The following is a 13453-nucleotide window of genomic DNA, read 5'->3' as shown; positions in this document are numbered from 1 at the left end:
ATATTTTAGGGAGTATAAGAAAGAGAGTTTTGATTTAGCAACTTTAAATAGAGGACATTTCACATAATTTGTGAAACCATATATTGAGCAAGTTGATTTAGATTTTACAAATGCAAGAGTTTAGACGTTGGAATTCTTCTGTAATGAGGTTTTCAGCATTCCAAAAAAATCTGATGGAGACAGTTGCATTGAGATATAGGTCACCTTGTATTTAGAGTTTGGAAATATGATAATGTGTAAGGATCTTCATAAATGAAATATGGAGGAGCAACTATGCAACATAGACGATTAATAGGTGACTATATTAAGGGACGTGGAGTATAATGCATTTAAGACGTACCACGCAAGTTTTTCGGGTTCTCACCAGTGAAAATAACTACAATGAGCTCTTCTTTTAGAAGAAATACATCTTCACGGATCTTGCATAAGTGTTTCTCCTAAACAAATACATAAGCAGATTAACCATTACAAAATAGAACACAAAATCTTTTAGTAAGACAACTGAATTTAGTAAACGAAAATATAGAGAAAGAAAATGTAACCCAACCTGTCAAATATACATGTTCAAATAAGATTTTTGGTAGTCTTAGGTGAAACTGGAGACTATATAGTCTTTTTAAATTGAATAAAATATACAACTGAAGTTAGTAAACGAAAATATAGTATTTTTAAATTATTTTTTAATTTATATTTTATATATCTAAATGATCTAAGATTCATATATCATCGTGCTTATAAATTTTAATTTTAATTTTTATTATAGAAAATTAACTATCTTTCAATTTTTCAAATTTTATTGTGAAACGACCTGACCAGTTTTTTTTTTAGAATAATAAATAATAGATAATAATAATAATAAACTACAACCCACTAGCCACCTAACCAAAATCACAACCAACAGAGGAAATAACCAATACCAATAAATAACAAATAATAAATCAATTTTATATCATAACAATATTCAAATACCAAATAACAAGAAACACAAAACCAACAACCTAACAATGTTTCTAATGATCCAACTCTAGCAACATAGCAATGTCAGACAACATCCAATCGAGTCCCTAGAATATCCTCCTCTTCATTGCCTTGATTCCACGGTCACACTTTGCCTTTACCTGCACCACAAACACAAATTGCAATGCATGAGTATTTTATAAACACTCACTAAGGCAATCCTCCCATCTAGTGGGCTATACACACAAGCAATAGAGATACTCTAACCATCAAACAACAATCAACAAAACAAACCAGGACTCTACATCGACCAACACCAATATGCATCGACCGACACCAGTTGGGGTTGCGTCGACTGATGCAAGGCTAACTTGCATCGACCGATGCTCCCATTGCATCGACCGACGCATGCTCGACATAGCACGAAAACCCTAAGGGTTCATGCGCCGTCCTCGCACTTGCATCGACCGACGCACAAAGTGCTTCGACCAATGCACATGTCGAGCATCGTTTTTCCCCAAAGCTTCTTGCCGGATCTTTGTTCCTGCAACCACAAGACTCGATCCCAAGCCACAAGAAAGCCTCAGACGATCTTAAACAACGTTCTAACAAGCTACACAACACAAAAACACACAGATCAGAGAATCTCTTGCTTAGATAAGCCATGGTCATGCACTTACCTTTGTCACAGAAGAAATCCGACCCAAACACAGGAAGAAAATGTTCCTAGGAAGCTCCTACAACGATCCCAGCTACAGATCCCTACAGGAACAGCCTCACATCTCCCAAAAACCTCAAGAACACTCAAGAACACTTTTTCTCCTTTTCGTTTCTCTCAAAAGTGGCCAAACTCGCCTAATGAGACAAAACACAACTGAAGGGTTTTCCCTAACCCAAAACGCAGCGTTTAACTTAAGTCAAACCGCAGAAAACTGAACATACATCAACCGATGCACTATATGCATCGACCGATGCAATCCTCTAAATCGGGATTTCGGTTCGCGGATGTTACAATTCTCCCCCACCAATATAGATTTATCCTCGAATCTCGAACAACGATTAGCCAAGGACTCCTGTGAAACCGTCTCCACGGCCCGCACTCCTCTGACAGATCTACGAAAGGCCACCTCTAGGCGATAGACTCACGCTCCAGGCATTATTTGCTCTCGATTGGACTTTCCTTTACTCACAGGCCTAAACCTTGAGTTTTTATTGGCTCCTCATCAGACCTAAGTCTGCATGCCATAATGTTGGCTCCTCATTGGGCATAAACCCGCATGCCATAATATATAAGGAAAATCCAATACTCGTCTCTCGGGTTGCCATCCTACAGCGCGTCCCCGGATCGCCATCCAAAGTCGATATACCAACCATACTCTCAAGCCACAAAGTCTTAGAATATGACGGTACTAGAAGAACCTAAGTTCTCCAAGAGTCGCGAGCAAACAATTCTGAACACGTCTGAGTCCTATCCCTATCCAGGTTTCCATCCCGTGGCTCGCGTAAGACAACACAATGTCCAACCAACCAAATATCCCCTCACTGGAATACCTCATGACCATACAAGGATCATCTCACTCCCCCACAAGCCGCCACAAAAGCCAAACAAATGTCCTAAACAGGACCGCCACCAAGGCCAAACAAATGTCCTAATTAGGACCACCACCAAGGCCAAACAAATGTCCTAAATAGGACCGCCACCAAGGCCAAAAAAATGTCCTAAACAGGACCGCCACCAAGCCCAAACAAATGTCCTAAACTGGACCGCCACCAAGGCCACTCGTCCCGAAGGACCATCACAAACACCATCTGTCCCGAAGGACTGTCACAAAGACCATCTGTCCCGAAGGACCGTCACAAAGACCATCTATCCCGAAGGACCGTCACAAAGACCATCTGTCCCGAAGGACCGCCTAAACAAGCACTTTGGCTAAATAGCCCGCAACAAAGGCCACACAATTGGCTAAACTACCCGCTACAAAGACCACACAATTTGCTAAACAGCCCGCCACAAGGCCACACAATGTCTCAAGAGACCGCCACACACGGGAACAATGACTCAAAAGTCCACCGCGAAGGCCACATTAGCCCCTCCAAGGCTCACAACCACTAAAAATGGACAAATTCTAACTCACATAAAATTTTCCATTCTTAGACTTTTCACTTCTGGAAACTTCCCACTTTTTGAAACTTCTAATTTAGGAAACTTTCCCTCAAACCACCGCCTCACGGAAATTTCGTACCCCGAGCACCACCTCATCTTGTTACTTAGTCGCACAACCAACCACCCCTAAGCGACCAAGTAAACAAGAGAGATGGACTGGAATACTCCATTCCCGCTCCAGCCACGGACTACAACTAGGACCAGGCTAGACAAGTTCAAGTCGCTACCTTCTTCTCGAACCACTTCTTGAACCTTGCCTTCATCCTCGCCTCTGGCTCCCAAGTCTGCTCCTCAATACCATCACAGTCCCATAGGACTCTCATCAAAAGAATCTTCTTCTTCCGAAGTTCCTTGATCCTCCTCCCGAGCACCCTCACTAGTCTCGCCTCGAAAGTCATGTTGGGCTAAAGATCCTCTGGAATCTTAGCCAACAACTGATCATCCTCACGGAGACACTTCCGTAACATAGAGACATGGAAAACCTTATGGAATGATCGCATAACTTCATGTAACTCCAGTCTATATGCCACTGGTCGAACTCGCTTAATCACTCTGAACGGACCCATATACCTCGGACTCAACTTAGTCTCAGTCAATGACTTGTTCGGACCCCGCAACATGGCCATCTTGAGGTACACTCTATTTCCAACCTGAACCTCAAGATCTCTCCTCCTTCTATTGGCATAACTCCTCTGCCGATCCTGACCTTCCTTCAGTTCAGCTTGAGAACCCGAATCTTCTCTGAGGTCTCCTGAACGAAATCTGCCCCGTACATGCTCCTCTTCCCCACCTGAGTCCAGCATAACGGTGTACAACACGGCCTCCCATACAAAGCCTCATAAGGAGTCATCCCAATACTCGCTTGGTAACTGTTGTTGTAAACAAACTCTACCAACCTCAAGTGATTTGCCCAATGGCCACCCCAATCCAGCACACACATCCTCAGCAAATCCTCCAACGTCTGGATCGTCCTCTCTAACTGTCCAACTGTCTGGGGATGATAAGTTGTACTCATGTGCACCTTAGTGCCCATCTCTGCCTGAAATGCCCTCTAGAATACCAAAGTGAACTTGGAATTCCTATCAGACACAATGCTCGCTGGCACCCAATGCAACCTGACCGCTGATACCAAATTTAGAACGGTAAGGGCTCTGATACCAAACTGAAACGATCTGACCAGTTTTTTTTTTTAGAATAATAAATAATAGATAATAATAATAATAAACTACAACTAGTGGTCCCATACCCACTAGCCACCTAACCACAATCATAACCAACAGCAGAAATAACCAATACCCATAATAACCAATAATAAACCAATATTATAACATAACAATATCCAAATACCAAACAACGAGAAACACAAAACCAGGACCCTAGCAATGTTTCTAATGACCCAAATCTAGCTACCTAGCAATACCAGACAATATCCAATCGAGTCCCTAGAACATCCTCCTCTTCATTGCCTTGATTCCACGATCACACTTTACCTTTACCTGCACCATAAACACAAATTGCAATGCATGAGTATTTTATAAACACTCAGTAAGGCAATCCTCCCATCTACTGGGCTATTCACACAAGCAATAGAGATACTCTAACCATCAAACAACAATAACCAAAAAAACCAGGACTCTACATCGACCGACACCAATGTGCATCGACTGACACCAGTTGGGGTTGCGTCGACCGACGCAAGGTATGCATCGACCGATGCAAGGCTAACTTGCATCGACCGATGCTCCCATTGCATCGACCGACACATGCTCGACATAGCACGAAAACCCTAAGGTTTCACGCGCCGTCCTCGCACTTGCATCGACCGACGCACAAAGTGCATTGACCAATGCACATGCCGAGCATCGTTTTTTCCCCAAAGCTTCTCACCAGATCTTCGTTCCTACAACCACAAGACTCGATCCTAAGCCACAAGAAAGCCTCACACGAACTTAAACAACGTTCTAACAAGCTACACAACACAAAAACACACAGATCAGAGAATCTCTAGCTTAGATAAGCCATGGTCATGCACTTACCTTTGCCACAAAAGAAATCCGACCCAAACACAGGAAGAAAATGTTCCTAGGAAGCTCCTACAACGATCCCAGCTACATATCTCTACAGTAACAGCCTCAAATCTCCCAAAAACCTCAAGAACACTCAAGAACACCTTTTCTCCTTTTCATTTCTCTCAAAAGCGGCCAAACTCGCCTAATGAGACAAAACACGACTTAAGGGTTTTCCCTAACCCAAAACGCAGCGTTTAACTTACGTCAAACCGCAGAAGACATAACCTGTATCGACCGATGCAATCCCCTAAACCGGGATTTTGGTTTGCAGATGTTACATATTGAGTTGGTCATAAACTCATCATTGCAATCATGTAGATATTTGTTTCCTTTTATCCATACTATTTTTTGAGTAAACAATTTTAAATAAATATTTTAGTGGTTATACAAACTGTCACAAACAAATTTTAGTTGTGAAAAGAAACTACGTCAAATTGAAAGTAAATGAACAAAAATTGGTTTAATTTGTTCACAAAGTCATTTTATAGGTGGTGATAAAGAGCAAACTTTAACAATAAAATATTTTTGTATGTAAGAACATTTTTTTAGTGGTAAAACATATAGTGGAATCTAATAAGATGACGTTTTGACGGTTAACTCCATGTAAAACATGAATTAGTTGCGGAACGTTTTTGAAATTTGACAATATTGGTCCTTGGTTTACTAGCTACTCCTCTGCTTGGTCAGGGGTTTGACCTCCCATAATACTATTTGTAATGATTAATGTTTGAAAAAAATTTTGGTAGTTGATAATATAGCTTTAGATTATTGGAATACTAATTTTAAAAGATAAAAAATTTAAATTAGTGTATTAAAGTAAAAACTTACCTCTAAGAGCATTTCCAACAAACTCTCAAACCTTCAAATTTGAAGGGTTTTTGAATTCCAACGGACCCTTAAACCTTCAAATTTTAAGGGTTTAAATAGTGAGCCTTCAAATTTGAGGGTGCACTATTGACATCCTCAAAATTTTTTACAGATTTCATTTTAGTCCTTGTAATACATATATCTTACAAATAATTCTCGGGAGATTTACTCAGATGTCATACATTTTACGTAATATTACCAGAACCATATGTTTTCAATCAGATTCTCAACCTCATCTGGAAACCTTGTCTTGAAATTCCCATGGTTAGCAGCATCCAAGGCTAATTGATACTCCCAGTCACATCCTCTGAAGAAGATACTCAGCAATTGTACCCTGGAGAAACCATGGTGCGGACAGTCTCTTTGATAAGCCTTGAATCTCACCCAATCTGCTTTGAATGCTTCATCTTGTTTTTGCTTGAATGAAGAGATCTTGACTCTTAGTTCATCAGACATTGCATCATCATAAAAATAATTAACGAAAGCCACCTTGATGTCTTGCCAATTTGTCAATGATCTAGGCTGCAACTGTTTTAACCACTAAGAAGCTTCTCCTGCAAGTGAGTATGGAAAGATCTTGCAGTACATGTAGTCTTCAATAACACCATTGGCCTTGATACTAGTTTTAAGATCCTCAAAATGCTCAATATGATCTAGAGGCTTATCATTGGGCACGTTTGAGAAAGGTCTATGTCCAACTAGCTAGAAATATGCAGGCTTTAGTTCAAAGTCACTCCTTGAAAATGGAGGTGGAACATTAGCAGAGTGGTTCTCATAAACCAGGTCAGCTCTGTTGAATTTTGCAATGGTCCTGATTAAATCCTGGTTTTGGTCCTGTTTTCGAACCAGGTTGTTAACGTGGTTAGCAGCTCCACGTACATCTGCTGGAAGTGGGTGTTGATCGACACTCAGTTGGCGTTGGTCGACACCGTTGTTCACCTCCTCAACATCAACAATTTCAACAATCATGTTGCCCTCTGCATCAATCTTTTAGCCCTGCTCATTGCGCAAGTGGCCATCTTGATCTCTCAAAACGCCAGCCTCATCTCCTCTCAGAATGATTGTGTTAACCATCTTCAAAGATTTGGCTGGTTTTCTGTTGTCACGCTCTAGCTTTCCCAATTCTTGGTTTGTAAGCTTCACAGCTGGATCAGTCTTATTGTTCCGAGTGTTAGGCTTAGGAGGCATGGACGTGAAACACACAAGAGAAGAGAAACAAAAGCGTGTTAGTAGAAAATTAAAAAAAAAAGTAAATTTTAGAGGAAATTAAAAACACAAATCTAATGGTAGATCAAAAGAGTCCCCAGAAACGGCACCAAAATTTGATAAGCTCAAATCATAATACCCTAGAGGTACTAACAGCCTTGCAGTTGTAGTACTTCAGGGGTCGAATTCACAGAGACTCAAGAACACACAATAAATTCTAGAGTTTTTATTATTACGCTACACAGGTTGATTTAAATTTAAAAAAAGCACTACAAAAACAGAATTAAAAAGGGTTGTGTAAATCAATCGATTAAAAAAGCGAAATCTAGAGAATTTTTCAGAAAATTACAGAATACTAGGTTGGTACCCGCGCTACGCCGCGTGATTGTTTTTTTTTTTTTTTTTTTAAGAAATATTTTATTTTGTGTTTTCTAAAAGACTAATTTTTGTATGTTGTTTGTTTGTAATCAAAAAACATTTTAATATAGTTTATGATAATGATCATTGCTAATATTGTTGTTTTTCAGTTTTTTGTGTTAGTATTTTCTGCTGCATATTTTTGTTTATTATCATCACTTTCAAAATCATTAAATGTATCTCACCGAGTTAAACATTTCATTATGTAAACATCGACTACATAAAATTTCGACTACTTTTATCAATGCTATTAAAATATAATTAACACATCCCAATAATAGAATTATTTATATCTCATTTTATATCCCACCGCATCAGTTCCATTTAACTTAATCTATAATTCTATATTTATACATTAATTTCATCTAATTTATATTAAATAGAATTTGTCCCTACAATATATTTTATGAAAACTACCCTATGTTTTTTTTCTAAACTAACTCTTTGTTTTTTTGTAAAAAGACAGTGCTATCTTCGCTACTCAACTAAAATTGTATATAAATTTTTGTGATTTTTCATTAACATTTGGAAAAAAATGAAAAAAACATTACGTAGTTTTCAAAAAAATGATTGTAGATACATTTATTCAAAATTTCTCCATGTTTAAAGTTTTAGTTACTCATATACTTTTGTAAAAAAAATTAGAATGAAGAATTTCAATTTTGGAATTAAAAGATAGGTTTCAACTTCATCAAGACAATTAGATCAGTTAGCGATCTTTATGTAGACTTCATTTAGGAAGAAGCATCTCTGAATATGCATTAGATATTTAAAGAGGCCAATTCCTAACTGTAAATCATATGGTTGGTTTGAAACTAACCACAAAAGACAACATAATAACTTTTAGAAAACAACTACATTCAGAGATAGTAGATCTAAGTCTCACTTATGTGTCAGATAATTTATGCAAGCACTTGACATTTGCGCTGCTTTAAAGATAGAAGTATCATCCTCCAGAAGCCATTCTTTTGCACAAATCAGGGCCTCCACTATCTCTGGCCTCATCGGCGTCTTGTACTTATCCATTTCTTTTGGTATTTTACCAAAAAATCCCCAAGTGTGCTTAAAATTTATATGTGATAATTAATTCGCCATCAGTGATGTCTTGTACTCATCTAATTCTCTGTTTATCTCTCAAATCCTTCTTTGAATCGATGATGTCTAAACTTTTCAAGTTGTAGAAGCTTCCTTGAACCGATCAAAGCTAAAAATTTGCCTTCTCATCGGAAATAAAGAAGGGAGTTTCGAAGGTGTTAAGAATCAATTAAAGCATCCTTAGACTCCTACTTAAAAGAGTAATTGAATTACGGCTATAGACCTAAAAGCCTCGAGGGTTCCAATCTCGAAAGAGTTATCTCAGAAGCGGGTACGCGAAAGCGGAAGCGTTTAGAAGCGTAAAAACAATTTATTTTTTTTTAAAAAGGAAGCAGTAATTTTTGGACGCATATATATAATACATATCATAAAATATAAAATCATATTGATTATGACAAAAAAACTATATTAATAAAAATTGAGACATGTTGTTATATTTTTAGAAAACAAGTTTTTTTACCTTCTAATCTATATATTAAAAAAAAAAATACATTAGAGTAATAACAAGCACATATTATATTAATCAATAACTGAAAAGCAAAACGAAAAAGAAAAAACAAATAGGAGAACAATTACCATGTTGACTTGTTGGGCCAGAAAGCCCGATCTGACACTACTACGTCCGATCTATACACCACGACGCTTCCAACTCTGAAATGTATGTTCCCTGCCGATTCCAAACATCATCTTTTAGGAATCGCGATTCCGAGACGCCTCCGAGCGCTTCCGAGCGTTTCCGGTTCCATAGCGAGAAGCGCATCACCTCCCACGCTTCTGTGCTACGTAGGGTTAGAGAGAGAGAGAGAGTGAATAAAGAGAATGATGTAGAAGAAAGTAAATTTTAGGTGTCAACACCAGGTTCAATGTTGAGGCTCTCAATATCTACAAAAGAATTTAGATCCGTCTATCCCAAAAGCTCACAATATCTCTTTCTCAAAAAGCTGCTAGAATTAAAACTTAAGGGTTTTTAAAACCTAAAACACGCCAAGGACTTGTGTTGCAATTATGGAAAACTTCAGGATGTTTTGTAAACTTGGCTCGTTTGTCGGCTTATATGGGTGTCGACCGACCCTAAGGTGGCGTCGATCGACACCATCACTCTTGATCAGCTCCAAGTTGATTTCTCCAGTTAAATGCTCCAAAATGATCTAAATTGCTCAATGTTGCTCCATCTGTGCCAAAATCCTAGAAAAACCTGAAAGAGTCAAAAACATCATACAAAACAAATCAAAATACTCAAAAAGCACACTTATATCATGGTTAAAAACCGCAAAAACCATGATATATCAACTACTTTTGGCTCCGAGTTTTTTTCTGGATTTAGTCTTTTCGTTTCTCTCCTTGGATTTTAATGGTGTATCGGTTTTAATTGGTTTTAATTGCATGTATATTCCTTTAATTCAAGTTTGTACTTCGTTGGTCCTCCCTTGTTTAAAGGGCTCGATATGATTGGGAGTTGTGGATTGGTGTCCCTCTTGGTTCTTTGAAATGATTTAGAAGCAATTAGATTAGAGTAATTGATGGTATAATTTATATGTCGATGCTGATTGGATAGAGAGAGTTTTTTTGTTTTGCAGGTTAAATGGCGGAAGCTTTGGTCCATTTTGGATTTGTTCAAAGGAAGTTATGTTGTTTAGAATCTGGAGTTCATTATGGATTTATCATGTTTGGGACATGAGTATAATCGTTTTTGATATCCTTTCTTAGATATTAAACCAATTTTCATACTTGTCTTCGTTGATTCTATGTGATATAAGTTATATTTTCTATGAACCTCTAGGAATAGAACACTTTGTCATATTCATTCTAAGAAGAGTCTTATTTGTTTTGTCTATTTTTCAAGATCAATGGATAGTGAAGATGCATATTCTCGTGGTGGGGGTTGTGGGCAAACTTCAGCAGATACATCACAATCTAAAAGTCTGGTAAGTGTTTCTCGTAAAAGAAGTAGGACATCAGATGTGTGGAATTACTTTAGACTAGAAGAAGAAGATAACGGTGATAAGAAAGCATGTTGTAACAACTGCCCAAAAACATATTTGATGTTCCCTACTACTGGACCATCAAATATGATTCATCATCATAAGAAATGTTCAACGGGGGTAGAAAGAAAATAGCAAAGATTGATCACACAATTGCTAGGGAAAGTTTAGTCGAGTGATTATTAGACATGATCTTCTTTTTCTTTGTGTTGAATATGAAGAGTTGAGGGATTATCTTCAGTATTTAAATCTAGACTATAAGTATTATACTAGGAACACTGCTGCAGCTGATGTGGTTAGAACTCGGGAAAAGGAAAATTAGATTCTGAAGTCTGATCTAGAAAATATTTCTAGTAGGATATGCTTGACTTCCGATTGTTGGAGTTCACTTGGTGGAGATGGAAATATTGTCTTAACAGCACATTACATTGATCCAAACTGGGTATTGAATACCAAGATTTTATCGTTCTGTTACATTCTTCCTCCTCATATCGGTGATGTTTTAGCTAGTAGGATCCATGAATGTTTAAAAGAGTGGGGTATAGAAAACAAAGTTTTTACGCTTACTTTGGATAATGCTACAACCAACGATTGTTTGCAAGATATCTTGAAAGATTGTCTTAATCTGGATGATAAATTGTTGTGTAAAGGAGATTTTTTTCATGTGCGGTGCTGCACACATATCTTAAACTGTATTGTGCAAAATTCTTTGCTTGTGCTTGATGATGCATTGTATAAGATTAGAGAGACTGTGAAGTACATTAAAGGTTCAACATCTAGGATAATAGCGCTTGCAGAATGTGTAGAAGGAGTACATTTAAGGTTCAATTTGAACGTTTTGCAGTATTGGAAAGAAAATAGACAACGTTTTGGTGCTCTAACATACATGGCGATGAACGTTCTTAGTATCCCCATTACAATAGTAGCTTCTGAAACATCTTTCAGCATGGGGTCTCACATAATAGAAAAGTATCGAAATCCTCTCCTTCCTAGCAATGTCCAAGCTCTGTTGTGTACTCGGTCTTGGCTTTATGGTTATTCGACTAGCGATGAAGGTATGAGACAAAATTATGCTTGTATGTGTTGCTGTTGTTTGATTGACTATACTCATATGTGTTGTTGTTGAGTTTTCATTCTGATGTCATATTTCTGTTCTTGCTTCTTATAAACTGTGGGTTTCTATGATGTAGATGACAAGGAGGAGACACTTATTATTCGAGAAAATCAAACTTCTAGTGGAATAGTACATGAATGAAGCATGTGTACAAGATTGTGGAGCATCGTATCTTAGCTAATGGTTACAATAACAAGAAATTATGTTCCTATCTTTGTGAATCCAAAACCAGAGTCCGTGATTGGTCCTCTACATGAGATGATTGCAAACGGAGAGGAGCCAATTTATAGAGACGTCTCTACTCTGATCATAGTCAATCTTTCTTGTTTTGTTTTGTATCATGTTTGTGTTTTGTGGGTAAGTGAATAAAGAACAAAGGAGAGGACATATCTGATGTACTTCTAGTTTAATTTTAATGTATGAACTCACTAACATGAGTTAATCATTTAACCATTTAACTCATTGAATCTAAACTCATTAGGTAATGAATTGAACTGAGTTGAGTAAATCATTTTGACATCCCTAGTTCAAGTTATACACACTCACGTGTACTAATATGCCTTTATGTTCTTTTTATTTTTTTTATAATATTAATTAATTTATAAAGTTTCAAATAAAAATATTATATAAAAAAGATATTCTGTAGAAAATTTTTGGTGTGTTGTGATGGGATGTCATTTGTAAACAAGTTTACAATATTCCAATTAGTAGACAATATTCAAAAGGTCAATGAGAACTTGTCCACCAGTTTTATGAGTCTGTCTAAGTAGTCCATCAACTAAAAATATTTATAATCTAAAAATGATTTTAGTTATAATTTGATAGAGGATAATATTTGAACATGTATTGTTGTATATTGTTGTCCACAATTTCCAGAATTGGTAGACAACATCATCAACGAAGATACAACTTGTCCACATGTTACTTGTCCTTTGTTGGCCATGATAGACTATGATATGTTGTCCATTTTTAAGACTTAAGGTTTGAGTTCTTTGCTAAAACCATCGATCTTCATACGAACCACATAAACTTTGTTCCCTCAAGATCAGTAGACAATTTGCTTTAGTTAATGACTTACAAGTAGTTTATCAAAAGGTTGTTGAGAATGTATGTAGACAATAAGCATTTGTTAAAGTCAGTAGAGAAGTTACTATTATCCTTAACATACGTTGTCCACGTTTGAGGCAATAAGTCAATGTGTCTATTGATGGGGTGTGTATAGTGTCTTCAAGTTATTTTGTTCTATAGACAAGTTAAGTATGTGGACAAGTTCCATTTCAAGACTTGTAGACAAGGTCAATTTGTTAAATGTCAGTAGACAAGTTCCTCTTGTTGTAAACATGAACAAAAGTATGTGTCCTAATTTTTATACTTATTGTCTATATACCATAAACTAGTGTCTTTTTGGATCTTCGTGAACATAATTAAATTATGGACAACATTATTATAATCTAGTAGACAAAGATAAAAAATTTATTGAGAAAATAATTAAATTATGTCCATCTTAAAAATACCTAAGCTTCTGTAATTTAACTATAGTTGTTGAAACTAAAAGAAGTATAGGAACATAAAGAAACTGGAT

At 37.1% G+C, this 13453-nt stretch overlaps 1 non-coding gene across 1 annotated transcript; it reads left to right on the top strand.

Annotated features, from left to right (window-relative positions):
* The first annotated feature begins 6397 nt into the window (after positions 1–6397).
* Positions 6398–6504, top strand: LOC147945798 (small nucleolar RNA R71). Its single transcript, XR_015597917.1, has one exon. It is a non-coding gene; the product is annotated as a small nucleolar RNA R71 (small nucleolar RNA).
* The last annotated feature ends 6949 nt before the right edge of the window (positions 6505–13453 follow it).

Source organism: Camelina sativa, chromosome 4 (genome assembly GCF_030686135.1).
Source record: "Camelina sativa cultivar CO46 ecotype springtype chromosome 4, ASM3068613v1".
In the NCBI taxonomy this organism is placed as follows: domain Eukaryota; kingdom Viridiplantae; phylum Streptophyta; class Magnoliopsida; order Brassicales; family Brassicaceae; genus Camelina; species Camelina sativa.
Note: the sequence above shows the minus strand (reverse complement) of the source record. Positions and strands in the feature narration are given on the sequence as shown.